This window comes from Saccostrea echinata, unplaced genomic scaffold (assembly GCF_033153115.1).
Source record: "Saccostrea echinata isolate AGI-Se365-2 ecotype Australia unplaced genomic scaffold, CSIRO_AGI_Sech_v1 ptg000004l, whole genome shotgun sequence".
NCBI lineage: Eukaryota > Metazoa > Mollusca > Bivalvia > Ostreida > Ostreidae > Saccostrea > Saccostrea echinata.
In genome coordinates, this window is record NW_026889753.1 from 710,921 (window position 1) to 720,177 (window position 9,257).

Below are 9,257 nucleotides of genomic sequence, written 5' to 3' on the forward strand. Positions count from 1 at the left end.
CAAACAAAAAGAGAAACAGACAAAATAAGATATAACCCCAAAATCTATAGTACTTATGTAAAAAATTTGAAAAACGGTTCGTTGAGAACCGAGTTATCGCATCACAACAGAAGTGTTGACTGACAGATGGACAGCAAGACGGATGGACAACATAATTCTTACAGGGCTCCCACATTTTCATGTGTGGCCCTAAAAATTAAACTTTTTACAGCTTGCTTCCACTCTCTAGCTCTATCGTTAGACTGAATATATGAGATGCTTTAAATGATTTGGAAATTTCTTTAACCTTTTCTAACATGGACCATGAATACATCAATATATATCCAGATAACCATATATTACACGTTTGTGTACTTTGCTAATTAATAATCTATTGGGACAGAAAAAGAGCTAGCACCTCTCAATACAACCATTCAACTAAGCAATCAATAAACAATGTTTTTTTCACATTAAATAAAGCCTTTATAAATATTTCTATAGTCTATGGCAGCACAATCACTTTAAAACCAAATTATGAAATCTTTGTTATCTCTAACAGATCAAAGTCTTATTCATACAATTCTCTTTCCATTTCCATGTTTTACTATTGAAAAACCAGAATTGCACAATCAATTGCAGAAAAAAAATATTAAAAACCCAGCATGTAAAACCTTTTCCTTTGTGTAAACATTTCCATGTCTTCAAAACGAAACCATGCATGCAAATTTTGCCTCTTTTGGATTTAGGTTTTGCTGAAACTCGCTGGCATTTTGCTCTGTGCCCTAAAAACACATTACTGGGGAGAAAGATTTTTTAATGACAATACCATCCATTCTGCATATTCAGTTACTTATTTCAAACACTGTCATCACAGCCTAATAATTTCAGATCCCTTATGAGATCAAAAAATTGATTTTTTCAAACTCACAACAGGGTCTCCATTGTCTGACAAATGTATTCCTTAGCAACCATTACTTCCTGACAGAAACCGTGACAACCTAGATTCAATAAATAGAATCTGAAGAGACTGAAAATAACAGCATTTTGTATATTCTTTTATCCTTCTCTGTAAATCGCAGGCAGTTGAACAATTACATCCTGTTTAAAAATGCCCCTAACACAATGACTAATTATGCCTGATAAAATCCTGTTTATTAGCCTAGTATTCTCACCATGTGAACTGCAGTTTGTTTTTTCTCCATATTAATAAATATTTATTGAAAACAAATAAGGTAAGGATGGTATTTCTATTACATATAGTTACAAGTATAAGTACACATTCCGTATTTTGCATACAGTGATTATTTAATACATGTGTCAGGGTTCGAAATTCACTATATACAACTCATAAAACGCGAGTTAGAATTCCCAAATTGCGAGTTAAAAATTAGGTAACTCGCAAAAACTTGCGAGTTGAGTTTTTTTTTACATTGAAACTGTAGCAAAATTATATAATATGACAGAACACAATACTTTTGATTTAAATCAGTAATTTGAATAAAAGTCACACTGTAGTTGTATTTTGTGTATTGTACAGTAGTTACTTTTTCCTTAAGTTACATGTATTTAATTTATATAAATTCAACTTTATATGAAAATTGCGAGTAGTCTTATAAAATTGCGAGTTCACTTTCTTGGTACTCGCAATTATTTGCGAGTTGTAATTTTAGGGAGTTTCTAACCCTGTGTGTAGGTATTGAGATCTGCACAAGTGTCTTACAAATCGTAACTTGTAAAATGCTCTCTCATTAGGCAAACAACTTATTCCATATTCCTCCCATTACCCCTCAATATTTCATCACTCCTGTGCAGTAATTCTTTTTTTTTGGTTCTCTAACATGTTAGGTTCTCTAACATGTTAGAGAACACCTTGGACAATTCTGATTGGTTGCTTATACCTAGGACGATTCAAATATTAGCTGCTTTTCCTGGGATTTCATCTCTAAGATCATGTCTTATGGTGGCACAATATGCAGGTACAATGTATGACTGAATTTTTTATTCTTTGAACATTTCCATTGTGGTTCTTTTCATTTACTTGAGACGGTTTGCATGTTCACAAAATTTTCATTCTCAATTATATATTTTTATTACTATAGATTTCAATGACATAACAAGAATTCGTGAAAAATTTGTCTCGCTTACAAATACCAAAGATCTATCTTTTGAAAATTTACAGTAAATCAAAAAGAATATTCCTTGAAAGATTTTTTGTGATTCATTATGTACACTAATAATTACTTGAAATATAACATACAATTATTATTGTTGCCAATAACTCATGACTTAAGAAGCAACATGGGTTTGAAAATGGTAAAATACTTTATATCACATTTTTCTTGTAACATATTTCTGCTTGGACAAAATCAATCCAAAACAACTCAGCTTAGGCACAACATAGCTGTCAACTTCAATGTTTACAGAAAATTTACATATCAAAAAAGAAATGTTTTCATCAAACTCCTCTTTGACAAGGTAAATTCATTATGCATTACTGACTTCAAAGGCATTTCATTTTGGTTAATTTAATCATGTACACTCAATAAGGACTTGTGAACTAATAGGATTGTCTTAATAACACAAGGTGTGCTTTTACACTTTAATTTTCGTACATTCAAAATCACTCTGAATTACTGTGAAAATCATTAATTTCAGTGGAAGTTTTTCATTGTTTTAGTAGTATGAAGAGACATATTAAATTTATGTCCTCCATGAAATGTAAAATTTGGAATATTTTAACTATACTCATCACCTTATCAAACATGAAATAAAATCCCCATGAATATTTTTTGTTAAACCACAAAAAATAAGTAATTTCACAGTAAGCTTTTAAATACCATCTTATTCAACATGTTCAAGATTACAAATGGTTATTTCAAGTATGAAATAGTTTCTTTATATAAAAATGCTCAATTGCAAATACAAATGTATTAATAAAGCACCTGCACCCTAGAAACCAGAAAATAGGAACTGAAGGTAGTTTAGTCATTAGCAGCTTTAAGATTGACAATCAATTATCAAAGTCTGTGATCGATCAATACATAACTAATTACTGCATTAACAGTATTTAGACTAATCGTTTACAGAATTAAAGACCATATGATTCAGTTTGTAAGAAAGGAATACCCATAACCTAATGAACTGGAAAATGACTCTGTCACTCTAGGATCAATATCCAAGTATTCCAAGGACAATGAATATGTAACAGGTAAACTTGCTTCCAGGTAACAATTAGATGATGTTAGCTATGCATAATACATTGATTCATTTAAATGATAAAACTTATTCTGAACATTTACAGTATGTTTTCACTGTAACTGAACCGCAGAACAGGTAAAATGAAATGCATACCAGTCCGCGAACAAAACAATAAGGTGTCAAACAAAGAATAGGTAAAATAAAATATAGAAATAACCATTTCATGTATACAGAACAATCAGCTGACATACATAAACGAAAACTTCACTTACATGATCAATGAAGGAAGAATTATTTTGTGAAAGATCCTGGTACCTGTTATATAAAAGAGATCACATCTGCCCAATGAAAAAAAATTCAATCTGATGTTAATCAACAGAGCAAGAAATTAAATATCCAGAACATCGGAATGCCATCAAAATACTGATGAAGATGTCATATCCATGTATTCAATATAGAATTATAATCCATTAATACAAGCAATTTGTTTGTGTACCTGTGTTGCCATGCCAACCAGACAGGTGACAGAGATGGACAATGATTAGAGAATATTGTCACAGAAATATAGGTAATGTCATTATGGCCCTTTTTACAGAGTTTAGTTGCTATGAATAAGTAATGCTAACCTATAAATATTGATTGCAGAAAACACAATATCCTGCTAAAGAGCTTTTTAAAGAATCTAAGCTACAACAGAACTAAACTTAATTTTTTCCCCATCTTTGAAAACAATCCATAAAATTGTAGATAAATTCTCTTCCTGGTTTTTGACTGTAGAAGTGGATCAAAACCCTAGAGCATTATAAAAGATAGAGCCTTTGAAAGGAATACCATAAAGAGCTACATTTTGAGAGGTTTTGACCCGAATTTAGGCATTAGGGAAAATTTAAGAGAACATTTTCTTTATTTAGCATTGTAAATCAAACAATTCCAACAAAGATTTAAGACAGTTGTGTTGTACATCCTAATCCTACATTAATAACACTAATTCAATAAAAGTCATTATTATACCTCTAAGAATTGTTTCCTATATAAATCTACACTTTAAAAAAGTCAAACATTTCCAGTCCCATCCCCCCCCAAAAAGGTTGAACCAGTCGACCAAGTTAAATATACAATGTGGGTAAACCAAATTTACAACAAAATTTTGCCACCTGCACTGCAAAATGGAAACCAGGACACGGTATGTCATGATAAAATGTAAAAGGCATAACATATATTGACAGGATTCTCTGGCAAAATTCTTCATCCAAACTGTTACTTACAAGGGTTCAACAGGGTATCAGCCACAGGCCCTCAAACCCAGTCATACCATTTGCAACAGAAATTGAAATAATATAATCACAACAAGCTTATCTTTTAAAAAGATAGGTGAGCTAGCGCTGTAGCCATCATAAGACACAGAAGTAGATATCTGAATCATTGGTTTAATTTGCAGAATTGAGTAATTATTATTAATAGTAAGTCACAGTGATGCACCTGGTTTGGGGGATGGGGTCTCAAATCAGAGTGGTGAATCCAGAGAGGGATTCACATTGACAATGGCTTAACTCATTAATTGTGATTAAAGCATTCTGTATAGTTTAATACTGTAATTTCAATTTTGGGGTAAAATATAAATCATCAGTAGATCCAATGAGCACCTAGTTTAAAATATTCCAGTGCATTACTGTTTTGTAGCAATCACTTCTTCCAGGCTTTTCTGGCAAGCTCAGAAAACATATCCAAAGTTACTTAATGGAAAGATCCAGGAAGGTATTGTAGAAAAGCTAGGTATCATAATTTTAGAAATAACTGATCTCTACAGTCTTAATATACAGTATAAGACCTAAGTTACTGTTGCTTGTGTACATTAATATACAGGTTAGTCAATGAAACACGGAACTTCAGATCATATGTATTTTCAGATGATAAAACGAAAATGACATGGTACAGTTTATCTACAGTAGTATTCCCAGAATGCCCTACCGTGAAGTCGAGCATGCGTATTCCAGTAAATAGACTAACGTAGTTGCTAGCGCTCGAGAGCGCTAGCAATAATTATCAACAATTAGTTCTTAGCTGCATGTTTCAAGCAACTGATTTTTTATATTTGAAAATGAATATATAATTAAGAATTTGCTTGTTTCAGAAAACTCATTACATGTGGTTGGCACATTAAATTCTCGGGAGGGGTGTGTGACTGAGTCCAATTAACTAAAGTCACACAAAAAGATGCAGTGATGTTAACAAATAAATATCTTCTTTAAATGTTATCATTATGGACATACAATCTACTAATTTATTCTTAAAGAGCCAAAGAAAATTATACAAATGTACATCTATATAGTCCGTGTGGAAATTAAAATTTAACTTCAAACCATGCTGGTGCAGTATAGGGCAAATTTAAGTTCCAGGTGTATCATTTAAGTACTTGTTTTCTTATATTTAAAATTAATTGTACATGTTTAAAATGTATTGCAAAAGTCACTTATAATAAAGAAATAAATAATAATTATTATTATTATTAATATTTATAATTATTATTACATAGTTATACGTGTCATGTAGCCTATTTGTAGACAAAATGTGCATCACATTCTGCATATTTTTTATTCATTAATTAACACCCTTTTTTAAAATTAAACTTGGACATCTTGAACATTACTTTGTTGAATAGAAGGGATATGTCTGAGTCAGTGGTTACTACCTTCATGGTAAGTATGAATTCAAGATTCAATCTCCGGCATTTTTAAAGTTATCATATCGAAGATACCAAAGCCTAACTGTAACCGACACTGAATACTATTCTCCTCTTCCAGTAACAATTTACAGTCAAACATTTTAACTTTGATAAAGGCTGTACATCTCACATGAGTTTTCAAAAAAATGTTTTTGAAAATAAATTGAATGGTGAATTATAAACAAATCTTCAGCATTTATAGGGAAAAAAGATTAAATCATCAATACTGCTTGTGAAGGCGTATACATTACGAGTTTTATGTATCTTCCTCCCTATTTCATGATCACTTTTTTTTAAATAAGGGGCACATGTTACTATATATACAATAAATTTCTATGAGAAATACTGCTATATACTGCTTATATGGACCTTTTTATTATTATACATATATATATAATACATGCATATAATGTACTATATTAATGGGCTTTAATATCTACTATGAAATATTTTATGTTTGATGAAGAAACTTATGTATCATAAATTTATATAAGAAAAGTAGGAAATTGTGTTAAGGTATAATTAGAAGCCTTCTACTTTCAATATGCTCAAGGCTTACCTCATTTAAATAAGCAAAGGCCAAAAAAAAAAGAAGTTTACATAATAATTTTGGGGTAAAAATTGGAATTTCTGGTACATTTTTTTTTGGAGAAGTATGAATAATAAGCAGAGCTGCCAACATCAAAAAACAAAAAATTGTAAGAATAGGTCCACTGGCCAATTAGACCCCCTGTCTCTGAAATTTTTTTCCATTTTGTTCATGTTAAAATGTTTGACATAATAAGTAAGCATAGAAAGAAAATGACAATACAAGTATGTGCTAATATTACTTGAATATTAATCTTATTAATCCTATTAATCTTACTTGAATAGTGAAAACTAAAGGCAGACAGATAATGAAAATACCAATATCTAAAAGTTCTGATGGAGATCGAGAAATGAAAGTATATAATCGTAAGGTAGATAATCAAACCGTAAGCCTTACACCTAAATCGTAAGGGTTGGCAGCTCTGAATAAGGCTCCCTTACTTTGATTTTTTTCACTGTTAGGAATTTTTAAGCAGAAATTGGGAAAAATGGCTGCTTTTTAGCATTGGCAATGGAGCCTTATCCCCCCACCCCTCCCCCCCAGAGTCAGTAATACATGCTTATAATGAATTGATGCTTATAGGGAAGTGATTTTCATTCCCCTTCGCTTTAAAATATATTGTGAACTTAACAGATATAACAAATTAGGTTTCAATGAAGCAAAAACATCCATCCCTGGCACTTCTTTACCTGTTTACAAGTGTGTTTTACTGTAGATGATGGAAAAACAGTCTAATCAATTCCCATCATGGAAAATGAATAATGGCAGTTTCATAGGTTAATGATTTCCTACATAAGACAAATACAGGTACATTCTTTCACTAAAAAGAAGTATGATCAATGAACAGGCCAAAACAGATTATAATATCAAGTTCATATAAAAAATTGAAATTTTGAAAGCTAGGTTACCATACCATATAAGCTCATTAAATGAAATAATAAGTGATAAAAAGATATGGAATATTTAAGTTTTCCAAGCTAAAACTATTGGAAAATAACCATGCACATACAACATTGTCAACAAGAGCCAAGTGAATGAATATAGATTTTCTGTCTGCCATACTGCCATTGATTGAAATCAAAGACAAGTTATTACAAATTATTCCTCTGAATTCACAGGTAGAAATGACTTTTTATTGTTTGTCCAAGAACAATTGTATCATATGACAACAGTTCACAAAATGGTGTCAAACTTGAGAGTATGGGTTCCAACCTGTAGCATATTAATTATATTTTCTTGTAATTTGACTGATATAATGACAACATGAAAAGGTATTGAAATCTTAAATATCTTAAAATAAAAATTATCTATAAAGATACCAGAAGATCAATAAAATGAAAGAAGGTACATACCTAAAATTATTAATATATCTTTGAAAATCCAACCAAAAAAATAATTCAATACTATTCTGTTGTTTAGCTTAAAGATTCCTTCCCACTGAATGATATGCTTTAAAAAATCCCAAAGCCTGATTCGAAAAGAAAAAAAATTAACCCGAAGAAAAAAAATCAGTCCTGTTGTCCCAGCTTATGGATCACATGTATTGAAAACAGGCAAATGAGTTCTTAGTAACCATTAACTAAGCACACACAGGGCCTGCTCAATCAGGCATGACGCTCTACACACAATAACTGGTTATGTACAAACAACTATGTAGACATTTAAAAATAATACCCAAGCCAATTCAGAAATGCTCTGCTGCCAGCATTTGTTTGGACTTGTTCCATCAGTCCTGACCAGACTGTGTATTAATTCTTTTAACATCTCCATGCAGCAATGGGTCCACTAAGCTGTGTATATGGCCATATATACACTTGTAATATCAAGGGAATAGCATAATGGCCCTAATTTTGGTATATCACACAAAATACTATTGATATTATTTTTAATATTTATATATCTACCTGTCATTTAGGAAGAACTATTTAAATAATTTTTATTTATTGCTTATAAAAACATTACATGTATAACTAAGATATATGTAAATGATCAATGACTGCAAAAAAAAGATCTGAGATCTTGGAGGAATATGAAGTGAAAATGAAATCCAAACTCTGAAATAAGATTTCTTAAAAAAGAAAAATCAGCTGTATGTATGTGCATAGTTTTAGTTTTTATAAATGTATCCTCCATGTCCAAACTTTATTTTGCACCTTGCATATCCTCCAGAACATTAAACTTATCAATGGCATGCAGTACATTACTTAAAATATTCATTGAAATGTTTTTTACATGACATGTAGTTATCATTGTCTGTCAAGATTACATTTTCACAAATTTAAGCAACTCCTCTTTAACTTTTAGATAATTTAATGAAATATACAATAAATCCCCCAATGAAATAAACAACACTATACATTTTTTATCAATTTTACAAAAATCTTTTTAAAGAAATTGAAAGATTTTTTTTTTCAAAATCTTAACGCTTTTTGAATTTTTGCTATAAAATTATCAAAAGGTTACAAAAACTTCCATTTCTATATGTCAAATAGAACTTTTAAATTAATTGACTCGATCTTTTTAGTATATATAGTATAAACATCATTTCTTTCAAAATTCCTATTAAATTCTTTGAAAATTAATTGCTCTTCTTCAATATCATTATGGAACTTGAAAAATTCTAACTATAGATGCATACTGATTACATCTATCTATCAAAAGAGAGAGAGAGAGAGGGGTGGGGATAATAGGTACATGTTTACTTGCCTGAAAAATGTAGAAGCTGTGTTCAAAGGGAAATAACTCTTCCTCCTAGACAAAAACTTTCAT

At 30.6% G+C, this 9,257-nt stretch overlaps 1 protein-coding gene across 1 annotated transcript in view; it reads right to left on the reverse strand.

Annotated features, from left to right (window-relative positions):
- The window catches only part of LOC133178948 (hemicentin-1-like), a 62,076-nt gene extending 53,940 nt beyond the window's left edge, over positions 1–8,136 (reverse strand). The window contains exon 1 of the mRNA XM_061313599.1: positions 7,841–8,136. The gene's annotated coding sequence lies outside the window, so the exon portion shown is untranslated. The remainder of the gene's footprint in view (positions 1–7,840) is intronic.
- Between the last annotated feature and the right edge of the window lie 1,121 nt (positions 8,137–9,257).